The sequence below is a fragment of the Magnolia sinica genome, chromosome 19 (assembly GCF_029962835.1).
Source record: "Magnolia sinica isolate HGM2019 chromosome 19, MsV1, whole genome shotgun sequence".
In the NCBI taxonomy this organism is placed as follows: domain Eukaryota; kingdom Viridiplantae; phylum Streptophyta; class Magnoliopsida; order Magnoliales; family Magnoliaceae; genus Magnolia; species Magnolia sinica.
The window spans coordinates 13,357,329-13,370,892 of record NC_080591.1 but is presented as its reverse complement, the minus strand read 5'-3'; the positions used below and the strand labels follow the sequence as shown (position 1 = coordinate 13,370,892).

Here is a 13,564-nt window from a genome sequence, read left to right as displayed (position 1 = left end):
TAGAATGAAACTAGGGATTAGGTTCTTGAAAGGGGCAGAAGGTCCATGAGTAGGACGGGAGTCCCACCAGAGTGTGAGCCGCTCAACCACCATTTGAATACCATTTGTTTGTCCATAAGTAGGTCCAAAATTCATCATTCACTAGGGATTGTAAAAGACCTTTGAGTCTACTTTTTAGGCAGTCAAATGGTATCCAAATAATATGATTTTAATGTCATTGAAAATTTTATCAATTACCTTTCCAACAAGTATAAGATTACCTAAATTAAATTTATAATGGGAGAGTTATTGCCATTTTCATTAGATTGATAGCCCATATTGAATATCAGTGATCCATAGTGAACGATAAAAACTTTAGACTCAATTTTGGGTAAGAAAATGGTATCCAAATGAGATGATTCTAAATCTATTTAAAAATCTATCAAATTATCTTTCCAATAAGTATAAAATCACCCAAATCGGACATATAACGAGAAAATGATCGTAGGATCGATGATCCATAAGTAAATATCCGCGATCCACAGTGGAAATATCACATTGCACAATGAATATCAGTGGTCCACTCTTAATATAGGTGGTCCACAGTGAATATCAGCGGTCCACTCTTAATATCGATAGTCCATAGTGAATACCATTGATCTACATTAAATATCGATGATCTACAGTAAAAATATCAATAATCCATAGTGAATATGGGTGATCCACAATAAATATTGATGATCCACCATTCAACATTCATCCACTACAACATACTTTCATTTCAACATTCTTCTAGTACAATAGTTTTCCATTACAACATTCATCCATTCCAAACGTCGAATAATGTAGCTTGGTTGGTGGATGAGATATAAGACTAATGGCTGTATCTGACGGAAACTGAGCTCGTTGCGTTGAATGGATAAATTGTTTATATGATTGGCTGTTGGGAGATTTAGTTTTCTTATTATCATTATTGATGTTTAGATTTCATTTGGAGCTATTTATGATCATGATTATATTGAACGGTATTTGATATTGCAGTTGAATAAAGTCCCACATGGGTGGATGTAGTTGAATTTTAGATTTAATTATGCAGTCGTGAATGCGATGGACAAAAGCATGCAATTGTGTGAATGTATAGATCCTAATTCGGTGTGAACTCATAATACATTAAATTACACTTCAAACAAATATATAATGAGTGAAATTATGTACACTTGGTGTACCAGTCATGGACTGTAACTTAGGTCTGAGGGTGCACACTCTATATTTGAATTGCAGGACGTGAAATGGGGCATTGTCTTTTAATTTATGAATCGAGTTTTATAAAGCATTTATAAGATTTAGCAACCAAGTTTTAAGTTTGAGCAACAAAGTTTCACATGGTGTGCTCCTACCTATCTTTTTTTAAAAAAAAAAAAAAGAAAAAAAAAAAAACATGCAAATCCAAAACAAAGAAATGTTTATTGGTGATTATTCCAAATCAGACTCAACCTCGTCGAATGATCCTAAACAACTACTATAGGACTCCTCACTGTGTGCTTCTTCCCATCATCAGCCCAAGTAAGAAATCCATATGAAACTCCCTCTCCCCTCTCTGGACTGTTCCTCACAGTCAAAGTAAAGCTTAGCTTCTCGTACTTCTTTTGAAACACAAGTGTATCGGGCTGGACGCTAACAAACAGCCCTTTTGCCGGGACCGTCAACTCAGCCTTGTAAGTTGATGCACTGTCTCCGACATTGGTCACCGTCCTTTGAAAGTTTTGGGTCTGTGAAGAACTGTTACCGAACAAAGCAATGAACGATGGGTAATTGAGATCGGATGATGGTTTCGAGCATTGGTAAGGAGTCCTAGTGATTGCTGAGATCTGCTCAGCTGTGTAATTCATTGTGCAAAGGAGATTAATGTAGTCTTGCGCATCCACGTCGTAGACAAGACCAGGGTCCAGCGCCTTGTTAGGGTCAATGTGGCCAGACCCCATGTCGAGCGGAGTGGCTGGTTTGTAATCATTCCCACTGTCTAAGACTGGATTGTAAGTGTTATCATAAGGATTTGCCGTTGTCATCATGGCCGATCGGATTGCAGCTGGACTCCAATCAGGGTGGGCCCCCTTCAACAACGCAGCCACTCCAGATGCATGTGGACAAGCCATGGATGTCCCGGAGATGATGTTGAAGTCGCTTGACAAAATCAATCGGGACCCAATACGAGCCACTGGTGCATTCGGTATCCAAGCTGCCAACACTCTTGAACCAGGGGCGAGGATATCCGGCTTCAATATACCAGGATAACTCCATGAAGGACCTCTAGAAGTATATGTGGCAACGAATGGTGCAGGCTTCGTCCCAACAATGGTCTGTTGGAATTTCAATGATACCGTCGGATTATCGTCATTCTCCACATAGGATATGAGTTTCTTGCCATCGGTCGGGTTAATTACAACTCCTGGGAATGAAAAAGACGCGAATTCGAGGTCATCTTCGTCAGATATGAATATCGCTCCGGTGAGGTTTGAATCAGAAACCGAATACATTTGTTCGAAGACTGAGCTGGTGTTTTCACACACGACAATGGATCCTTTGGCCTGTGACAACAATGAGGACGAATTGCATGCTTTGAAGGTCTCATTGTAGATCAATGGCATATCCACTAGCCATGCATTGGCGGGAAAAAGAGTTCGACCCATGATGGTCAACCCATTACCTAGAGTCAACGTCCCGACGAATTCCCTGTCAATACTGCCAGCCCCAACAGTCAATTGCCATGGAATTCCGTTGTGTAGGGTTCCAAGGGATGGACCGTCGTTGCCTGCTGAAGATGAGACTAGTATACCCTTCTCCATGGCTGCGAATGACCCAATGGCGACAGGATCTTCATACATGGGGGTCTCATTAATGCCCATCGAGATTGATATCACGTCCACTCCGTCCGCGATCGCTTGGTCCATTCCTGCGAGGATGTCCGACAAGTAGCCTCCTTCATCCCAGAGGACCTTATACATGGCCACCCTAGCATAAGGAGCAACACCAGAAGCGGCTCCCTTGGCATAACCAAAATATGATACACCTGGAATGTAGTTCCCAGTGGCCGTTGATGATGTGTGGGTCCCATGCCCTTGTGTGTCTCTCGTCGAGTTCATCGAGATGTTTAGACCAGGGTGGTTTGCCACCAAACCCTTGTTGAAGTAGCGTGCGCCGATGAGCTTGCGGTTGCACATGGAAGTATTGAAGGCTTCTCCTGGCACGCATTCTCCCTTCCACTTTTCTGGAATTTTGGTCATTCCCAAATCTTTGAAGCTATCGCTTTCTGGCCAGACACCAGTGTCGATCACACCAACAATCACATCTTTGCCGTAATTAGATTCAGGCCATAGTCCGGTGTACGGATTGAGATTGAGGAATTTGTATGTGTGGGTTGTGTCCATTGTAACTGTTGAGTCTCTGTAAGCAGAGATGAAGCCTGGTGATTGCCTGAGAGCTTGTAATTCCTCGGGAGAGAGGACGGCGCTGAAACCATGGATGGCATTATCATATACGTAAACAAGCCTCTCTTCATGATCCCCTGCAGTGGTGGGACTCAGAGATTTGATGGTGGCCGAATACCAATGGTGGTGATTGGCATATGCTTTGGGCATGGCTGATTTGTCCATGTGGACAATATAGGTGGACCGAGCGGCTAGTGCCGATGGCACAAGATGGACGGTGAAGAAGAGAAGAAGCCATGCATGGAAGAGAGAGTTGGAAGGAGTCGCCATGGAAGCTGCATGGGAAACCAAGAAGCCGTGCACATACTTATAGTGAATGAAACGGCTACTTGGGCGAATTGGATCTTGATGATTACCATCGCCAAGGTCGGCACCATAGCGCATGTGCGAAAGATCGATGTCATTATTCAGGTCAACCCCACCATGTCTGTTTCGTTCGATGGAAATTAAGTTGGTCTAGTCATCCGGTGGCCCACATTTTATTTATTTTTTGTTTTTTCAGTAAGGTGGGAGAACACCACCTGAAACTGTATTGATGAAATGGATTGCTAGAAAGATTCAGAGAAATTGTCTACATTTGACATGCATGTGGCCCCCTCCATATGACTGGACCCCCGATTTTTGTGCTATTTCACACATACGGTGGGGATCACAGGATGCACTGCCTCGATTTTCACATTCGCACGTGTGGTTAGTGTGGTACCTATATCCTAATCTCGCGAGTATCCATTGTACGCTTCTATAATTCCGTTTTCCTTGTAGCTGTCAAATGGCCGGCCTTTTCACATCGTCGAGGTTTACAAAGGGGGGCAGTTTTTTATACGTTCATTTCAGTAGAAAGACTCTCTTAAGTAACGATCTTTGGATGGAAATAAACGATGCTGACCGACAGCACGCAACGGCCTCGGTCTTCTGCAAGCTAACCAAGCAAAATGCATGTATAAACATATGTAGATGAGCGAGCTGTATGATGCTCTTGTATTGTGTAGTGCATTATAATCACACATCATTCCACCGTACAGGTGCCATATGCACGCATTATCAAAATCCACGTCTGTCAGATGATCACAATTTCAATCCGATTGAAACTGTGCGAGTGGAGTCCACGTGTTGGCGATTTGGACAGTTTACTGTGGATGGATTTGTTTCTAAAAAACCATCTGATGGTATAGTCCTAATCTTTTTGATCCGTTGGCTACAAACTCACGTTGAATGAAAGAAAGAGGAAAAAAAAAAGATTTTCGGTTGGAAGAAAAGTTACTGCAACGTGTGAAGAGTTTACGGTCATAGACGACAATTCATTTTTGAACATGATATCTACAACTAATTAATGGAACATCTTTAAGATCACACTGATAAAGCACTATTAACCATTGAAGTGATGTCTAGGAAATGGATGGTTTAAAATAGCGAAAACGCTAGCATGACCACTTGCCCGTTAGTGGGTGCATGACTATTGGCCGACATTGATGGAGGAAATCGGACTGTGTACTTAGTAACTCAGTAGGCTTTTATGGTACTGAGTGTTGGGACCACCATGAATGTATGTTGTTTATCCATTCCATCCATCTGTTTTTTCATCTCATTTTAGGGGTTGAACCCAAACTTGAAGCATATCCAAAGCTCAAGTGGACAACACCATAGGAAACAGTGGGAATAATGATTTCCACATTTGAAACCTTCCTAGCGTCCACTGTGATGTTTATTTGTCATCCACCATGTTCATAAGATCACACAGAAATGGATGAAGGGAAATCGCAAATATCATCTTGATCCAAAACTCCTGTGGCTCCCCTGATTTTTTCAATGGTAGATGTTCAATTCACACTGTTTCCTGTAGTGTGGTTCACATGAGATTTGGATATGCTTCATTTTTAGGGTCAAGCATTATAATTATCTGTAAAATGGATGGACGGAGTGGATTAAATACACGAATCATAGTTTTGCCCACACAGTTTACTCAGTACGCAATCTGCTACCTTGATGGAGGACTTAAACAATTTAATGCAACAGATCTTCTGACAGACTTAAACAAAAGACGTGTTTACAGTATTCTATGATGGAGTTGTTATTGGAGGATTTGATGGATGGGGAGAGATGTGGATGAGGCTACTATAGTCACACTGCTCGTGCCCAAGTATATGCGTATGTGTGCTACGCACTGGAACACGCAACCGAGTGTCTTAATTTCCAAATCTCCAAGTAAGAATACTATACACACCTCTACATATAAACTACAATTTTTCTCTTTTTATTTCCGATGCAGGACAAAAGCACACACCACATTTTTTATTTGAAATTTTCTAAAAGGCATTTTGCAGCAAAACGAAAATTCTGAAATTTTAGATTTTCTTTTCTAATTTTTCTTTTCCAAAAACTACAATTTTCAACATTAGATAGGCCTAGATTTTGTGCCATCTAACAAGTATGGTGGGGTTCACATGATGAATGGCCTGGATTTTCACGTGTGGGGAGAGTGATACTTGTACACTGCCCTTAAGAGTATCCATACCTAGCTCATACTTGTTTTTAGTTTCCTTTGTAGTTGTCAAATGGACTGCCATTTCACCTCTTTGTTGTCCCCCCTCCCCCTTAAGAGAAACATTGGTAGAAAAATAAAAATAAAAATAGGGAAGTGGAAAAAATTAGGGGAGCGAAAATGTTGGCCTTGGGTTAAGGATTTTGTAATGAATGATGCTTAATGTAAGTAAATGTTGACCAACTGCAAGCAATGGCCTCCTGGTATCTCTCGTAATGAATGATCCTTAGGCATTTTGACCGTACTAGCATGCAATATGGTCAAAATCTCAAAAAGGAAGAGATGTTTCAAATATTCTTAAACTAGTCATTGACAAGTTTTGAAAATATTTTTGGAACAAATTATCCACATCCTTGGATTGGCAACTATATAGATTTTAAGTGAAGAAAAAGTTATATACTATCTAATCCTGAGGAAGTGACATCGACATGATTGGTTATTGAGCCTATTGAAACCTATATCCAATTCATTTATTTTCTTTGCAACCTACTGTTCATATGATAAGATGCTAATTATTGTTAACATGATCTTTGTGTGGCCCACAATACTTGATAACTTATAACCGTGTCCATTTGATACAAATTATTTTCTTATGATGTAGTCAAAATGACAAGCAGATGTTAATCATGCTTCCAACCATGGTCTTGCATAAAATTCCGAAGTTAATAGATAGCGTGGATTCCACACATGCAATGGTGGACTCCACAGACGGTGTATCAGCGCCATTAGAAGTTTTCTTGTGGTCTAGTCCATTTAAGAAGTTTTCGAGATTCAGAAGATAGGCGGATTAAGGCAAGCTAGGTAGAGGTGCTGGAAGGGCCTCAACCTATTCCTCATGAGTTAGAGGAAGCTAACAAAGAGCAACATCCTCTCTCCCAGGAGGGAGAAATCTTGCCTGGAGAGGAGAATACTCCAAGTCAGGGGATCAAAGGTGGTCCATGATGAGAGGGAAGGGAAGAAATGCATCAAGCAGGAAAGTGGCTAGGCTGATTGAGGAAGGAGAATAGTTTTGCAGGCTTCGTCGTCTGAAGAGAAGGGCCATAAATTCCGGGTGCGTTATGGATGGATAACGCCCTTATTTGGAATGCTCGTGGAGTAGGTAACAGGCATACAATCAGGACCTTGAAGAAACTTATCAGGAAATTGAATCCTCTGTTTGTTGCAATCCTAGAGCCGATGGCTAGAGAGGAAAGGAGGGTAACCATTTGGCTGAAGTTGGGGTTTCATTCCTCTTGCTCCAATGGCGATGTTTGGGGGGGGAGGTAAATTTTCTATCATAACAATATTCATGTGTCTGTGGCTTTTAGCTCAAGCCAATTGCTTTCCTTAAACATCTCATTGCAGAATTGCAGAGTCCCAGTATTGCTCTCCATTGTCTATGCCAGGTGCTCATACATTCTTCGTAGACAGTTATGGATGGAGCTGGAGAATAGCAGTAGAGGCATGTCGGTTCCGTGGGTTGTGGGAGGTGATTTCAATGCAGTTGCTGACTCCAGTGAAAGGAGAGGGGCCAGCACGGCAGGTAGAGTTAGTATGAATGAATTTGTTGCTGCAGTCCAAAATGCAGGCTTGCTGGATGCGGGATTCGAGGGTAATAAATTTACATGGAGCAACAATCGGACTGGGAATGATCGAATATGGGCCAAGTTGGATAGAGTCCTCATCAATGACAGGTGGGTGGCTACCTTCCCGACCTTCCGCATCAAGCATTTGGCCCGCGTGAATTCCGATCAAGCGCCTCTTCTCCTATCCATCCCCGAGCAGAATCAGCCAGCCATCAGGCCCTTCCGTTTTCTGCCCATGTGGACGCTCCATGACTCATTTCACATGCTGATCAAGAAAGCCTAGGAAGGAACATGCTCCCACCAGCCCATGATTAACGTTCAACTCGAATTGAAGAAGGCCAAGCAATTTTTAAAAGTTTGGAACAAAGAGGTATTTGGTAATGTTTTCCTGCATGTTCAAGAAGTTGAGGAAGAGCTAGTCCAGGTGGAAAAAAGGATGCAAGACACTGGGTCAGAAGAGATTTACCAAGAGAGTTTGGCAGCCAGGAGAAAGTTAGCCCAGTTATAACTTATGGAAGAGGTCTTTTGGAAGCAAAAGGCTAAAAATTGTTGGTTGAATGAAGGAGATAGAAACACCAAGCATTTCCATGCGTTAGCCAGTGAGAGAGCAAGGACGGCCACGATCACATCAATCAAGGATGAAAGCGGGAAGACGATCTCTAACAGGGATCAAATCAAAGCAGCTACGGTCTACTTCTTTGAACAACTTTTTCAGGCGGACTCTACCCAACTGCATAGTGATTTCTTGCAAGCTATTCCTAGCATCATTACGGCCCAAGGCAATGAAGATCTCTTAGCGCTGCCATCCATCAAGGAAACCCAAGAGGCGGCTTTCGCCATCCTGAAGGATGGGGCCCCGGGCCCTGATGGATTCTCATCTTCTTTCTTTATTGAATATGGATTCTCGTCTTCTTTCTCTATTGAATATGGATTCTCTTCTTCTTTCTTTATTGAATGCTGGAACATAGTAGAGGAAGACATCCATAAGGCTGCATGCTCATTATTTACTGGGGGACCACTGCCTAGAGCCTTCGCTGCTTCGCTCATTTGTCTTATTCCAAAAAGCCCGGATACCTCATCTTTTGCTGATTACCGTCCAATCAGCCTGTGCAACGTTGTGTACAAGATCTTCGCTAAAATTTTGACGAACAGGCTGTAAAGTGCTCCCCAAGCTGATCTCCATGGAGCAAGGGGCATTTATGCAAGGTAGATCTATTACTGAAAATATCACTATAGCATTGGAGGCGATGAGAAACATTAATAGGAAAATCAGTGGAAGAAACATTATCCTAAAGTTGGACCTAGAGAAAGCCTATGACAAGGTGGACTGGAACGTGCTAAAGCAGGTTTTGCAATTGGCTCATTTTGTTTTCAGCAAAAGGTGGATCTCGATAATGGAAGCGTGTTGGGGTAATAGCCAGTTCTCGGTTCTCATTAATGGGGAGGCGGCAGGTTTTTTCAAATTATCCAGGGGGCTGTGTCAAGGGGATCCCCTCTTGCCCGGGCTTTTCATCCTAGCAGCGGATATCTTCTTTAGGAATTTCAAACGGTTAGTGGACAGAGGGTGGTGTAAGCCTTTCAAAGTCCAGAGGGGCTATCCCACTATTTCTCATATGTTATTCGCAGACAACACCCTGTTATTTGTGAATGGAAGTAGGGAGTCGCTGCTCTTAGTCAAGTCTTTTTTTCTCATCCTTCCAAGAAGCTTCAGGAAAAAGAGTAAACAACAACAAAAGTTGCTTCATATGCTCCAACAAGGTGCCGACAGGTAGAACCAGGAAGATGGAGAGAACGTTGGGCTTCTCAAAAGCTCGCACAGACGTCCAATACCTGGGAGTTTCGCTTTTCAGAGGTAGAATATCCTCAGCTACTTTTCAACCTCTCGTGGATAGAATAAGAAGCGGAATCAGTGGATGGAATGCAAGGTTCTTGTCCCAAGCAGGTAGGCTAATTCTCATTAAACATGTGCTGGGAAGTATATGCCCATTCACATCATGGCAGCCACGTGTATTCCTTCTCAGGTGATGGCAAACCTAGATCGTTGTTTTGCTCAGTTTTTTTAGGGATGGGTTGAAGAGAAAAGGAAACTCCATTAGGTAGCATGGAATAAGATTACCAGGCCAATTGAGGAAGGTGGCCTTGGGGTGAGAAAATTGAAAGAAATGGTGTTGGCGCTGCATTTGAAGTTAGCATGGAATGTCAAATATGGTGATAAGGTAAGCCCGTGGGTGGCGCATATGAGAGCTAAGCATAAACGTGACTTGGAGGTTGGGAGTGCAGCTCCCGTTTCTACCCAAGCATCCCCCTATCGGAAAGATATCAGAGGAGTTTTCCTAATGTTAGACAATAACGTTCAGTGGTAAATTGGCGTTGGCTACATCAGTTTGTGGGACTACAATTGGACGGGGCTGGGCCCCCTTAGGCAGTTAGCTTGTAGCCCTATCCCAAACATGTTGTCTTCCTTGCAAGTTAGAGAATTTTTAGGCCCAGCAAGCCCTCTCCCCCCCTCGGCAGTCAGTGCTTATCTGACCCAAGACACGCTCAACCACATCTTTCATGGAGGTTTTGCCACATCTGAAGAAAGTTCTGCAGTTTTTTGGTTGCACGATCCAACAGGTGCTTTCTCGATCAAGTCGGCCTGGAGGCTAATCAGAGGATTGTCCTTGTCTAAGTGGTGGCACAACTGGATCTGGCAGAGTAATTAATCTCCCTCCTAAAATGTCTTTGTTTATGTGGAGATTGATTCAAGGAGCAACTGCAGTGGACAACAGAGTGCAGTCTAAAGGAATCCAGCAGGCATCCAAGTGCTCCTGCTGCACTAATGAAAGCCTTTCTAGTCCACAGTAGGAGTCAGTCCAACATCTTTTTCTCAATGGTCAAATGGCAGGTAAAATCTAGGCGCACTTTTCTGCTGAGTGTGGCATATCTCTGCTTTCGCAAACCTTGTTACTCGATAGGCTGATTCAATGAAAGGAAGCTGCTACCCCAGGTGCTACGTCAGCCCATACAAGAAGACTCATTCCTATTCTCATCTGTTGCGAACTTTGGACAACAAGAAATGGGGCTAGGCAAGAGAACTGTCCCATGAGGGTGGCGACGTCCATGGGGCTAGAGCATGTTTAGGTGATCATCAAAGCTGCGGCAGATATTTTGTGGCAAATGGGCCGTGCAATCCCCCCACGTCAAGGAGAGTACAATCAGTGCAGATTATCAAATGGATGAGGCCGGCTTTGGGCTGGGTAAAACACAACGTCGACAGCTCCTCTTGCGGTAATCCAAGCCTCTCTAGGGGAGGTGGGATTTGCAGGAAAGACAATGGCAATTTCAATTTTGCATTTGCTTTTGGGTAAGGGGTGGGGACAAAAAATAGTTTGGAGCTTCATGCCATTTTTTATGGGCTCATGATTTGTCTGGAAAGAGGGCACTTTAAGGTTGAAGTAGAAACGGACTCGAACGTCGCGGCGGGCCTCCTCTCGAGGTCCTCCGAAACCCCTTGGCAATGGAAACCTTAGGTGTCTAGAATAAAAAACTTCGGTTAGTCAGTCTGCTTTGTAGTCTCAGTTATCCAAAGAGAAGGAAATGAGCCGACTGATGGCATGGTGAGGGAGGGTAACAAGGGGCAGAAGACTATGATCTTTGATCAAATTAAGGATCTCCCGCTTTGTGTTCGAGGTCTACAGTTTCTAGACAAAGTGGGGTTAGGTGCCGTTGGAACGCACCATGTGAAGTTGTAAAGCTTTTGAGTCTTGTTCTTGGTGGTCGCCTGCGACCAACTTTATGATAGGAGCCCCTGTTTTTTGTCCCAGGGGCACCCGAAATCCATATGTTATATAGGTTGTTCTTAATGAAAGTTCCTCTTTTTGAAAAAAAAAAAAAAAAATTTTCTTTGTTAGGCCTTCAAGAATATTTAGCCGTCCTAGCTGAGTTCCATTCAACATCAGTAAAGCCTCCTCTGCACAAGCTTTGTTAGCAAATTGAACAAACCCACAATGTTTTCCCAAAGGAATTTTAACATGTATCAATTCCCCAAACTGGCTAAAAACTTGTCTCAAATGGTCATCAGTAACATTTGAATCCAGAGCGCCAACAAATATATATATAGTTGTATTTAAAAAGAAAAAAGAAAGAAAAAGAAAAGTTTTCGACGGTAGGAGTTCAATCACCATTGTTTCTGATGATGTAGTCCATTTAAGCCTTTGGTCTGCCTCCTTCAAGGGCTCCTATTCTAAATTGCTCTATTAATATAAATATACAACATAAAGGTTCGAAGTTGTCATGTTTTGAGGGTCAAGGTTGTCATGCATTAAGGGTTGAGGTTGTCTTGTCTTAAGGGTTGATGTTGTCATGTGTTGAGGGTCGAGGTTGTCATGCATTAAGGGTCGAGGTTGTCATGTGTTAAGGGTCGATGTTGTTATGCATTCACTACCAAAAATGGACCAAAGGATATAGACTACATGCATAGCAACAGATGGTTTTAGTCCGTAGCCATTACTTTTTTAGGGTCGAGGTTGTCATGCATTCACTATCAAAATGGAACAAAGGCTCGGGATTAGATTCGTAGTGAAAGAATATTTTAGTCTGTAACTATTGGTACCGTAGTTATTACTTTTGAAGGGTCAAGGTTGAACAAAGGCTACAAACTAGATTTGTAGTGAAAGAATGTACTAGTCCGTAGCCATGGCTTTTGAAAGGTCGAGGTTGTCATGTATTAAGGGTCTAGGTACTGTGTGTCAACCTTGACCATTCACACATAACAACCTATACCTTTGACACATGACAACCATTACCCAAGCCCTTAACATATGATAAACTAGACCTTTAACACATGACAATTATGACCTAAACCTTTAACACATGATAACCTAGACCCTTAACACATGACAACCGATATCCAAATCATTAACACATAACAACCTATACCCTAAACACAGATAATGTAGACCCTTAAGACATGACAACCACTTAAACCAAGGTAATATATTACAAAATCTAAATTATATCTCTTTCATTGTCCTTCACATGACAAACACAACCATCCTTATTTACCTTAAATCCCTTTCGACAATCACTTCTCTCCACGATAACAACAACCACAATCATTCTTTTCTATCCACAACTAAAAGTAGCTTCCATCTCTAAGAAAATATTATTTTACAAATAATAAAATAAAAAATTCATTTAAAAAATCTTCCATGTATCGATGACTTCTATCTTTAAGAAACGTGATCGTCGGAACAAAAACAACAGTTTTGTATGGCCTTAAAAGTTATCGGTGGTGCTTATACGTCAAAGAAGTTAATGGTGGTGAACGTACGTAAACAACTGTAGTCGAAAGGGGTGGATGTAGTTCGCTAGAAGATATGTTTAAAAAGGAAAGAAGCTAAGGAAAACAAGGGTCCTTACTCTTTCTCGAGTGGTAGACTCTCAGGAGTTTCAACTCTCGGTCAAGGGTTCGAGTACCCATAGGTGGTGAAATTCCACTAGCTTGAGTGTGTGGGGGTGTGTGTGCGTGTGTAAAAAATAATTTTTTTTTAAAAAAAAAAGTTAAGGAAAGCAACAAAGAGAAAGAAAGGAAAAAAGCTCCCTAAGTAGACCAAATATCAAAGCAGGGGTATTTTTGTCCACTAATTATCAAAAAAATGATTAGAAGTCCAACCAAAGAATATATTTGAGAGAATAAATTTTTGAGGCATTTTGCAATACCATGAGACTAGTACGATCAAAATCCCTGATCATGTATAAAAGTAAACAATGTTGACCAACTGCAGCCTACAGTCTCTCTCTCTCTCTCTCTCTCTCTCTCTCTCTCTACATATATATATATATAGATTTTATAGGAGAGTGGAGAAACAAAACCGATGAAACCGGCTCTCTCTCACGTATATTTCCTACGAAAGCCTCCTGCATGAAGGTCCTGCCCTAGAAACTTAGGTGGGGCTTACCATGGGGTTTTTTGAGAAATCCACCCCGTCCATCCATTTTTCTCATATCATTTT

General features: G+C 42.1%; 1 pseudogene; it reads right to left on the bottom strand.

The window, feature by feature from the left end:
- Positions 1-1,373: 1,373 nt before the first annotated feature.
- LOC131235287 (subtilisin-like protease SBT3) overlaps positions 1,374-13,564 on the bottom strand; it is a 29,596-nt pseudogene continuing 17,405 nt past the window's right edge.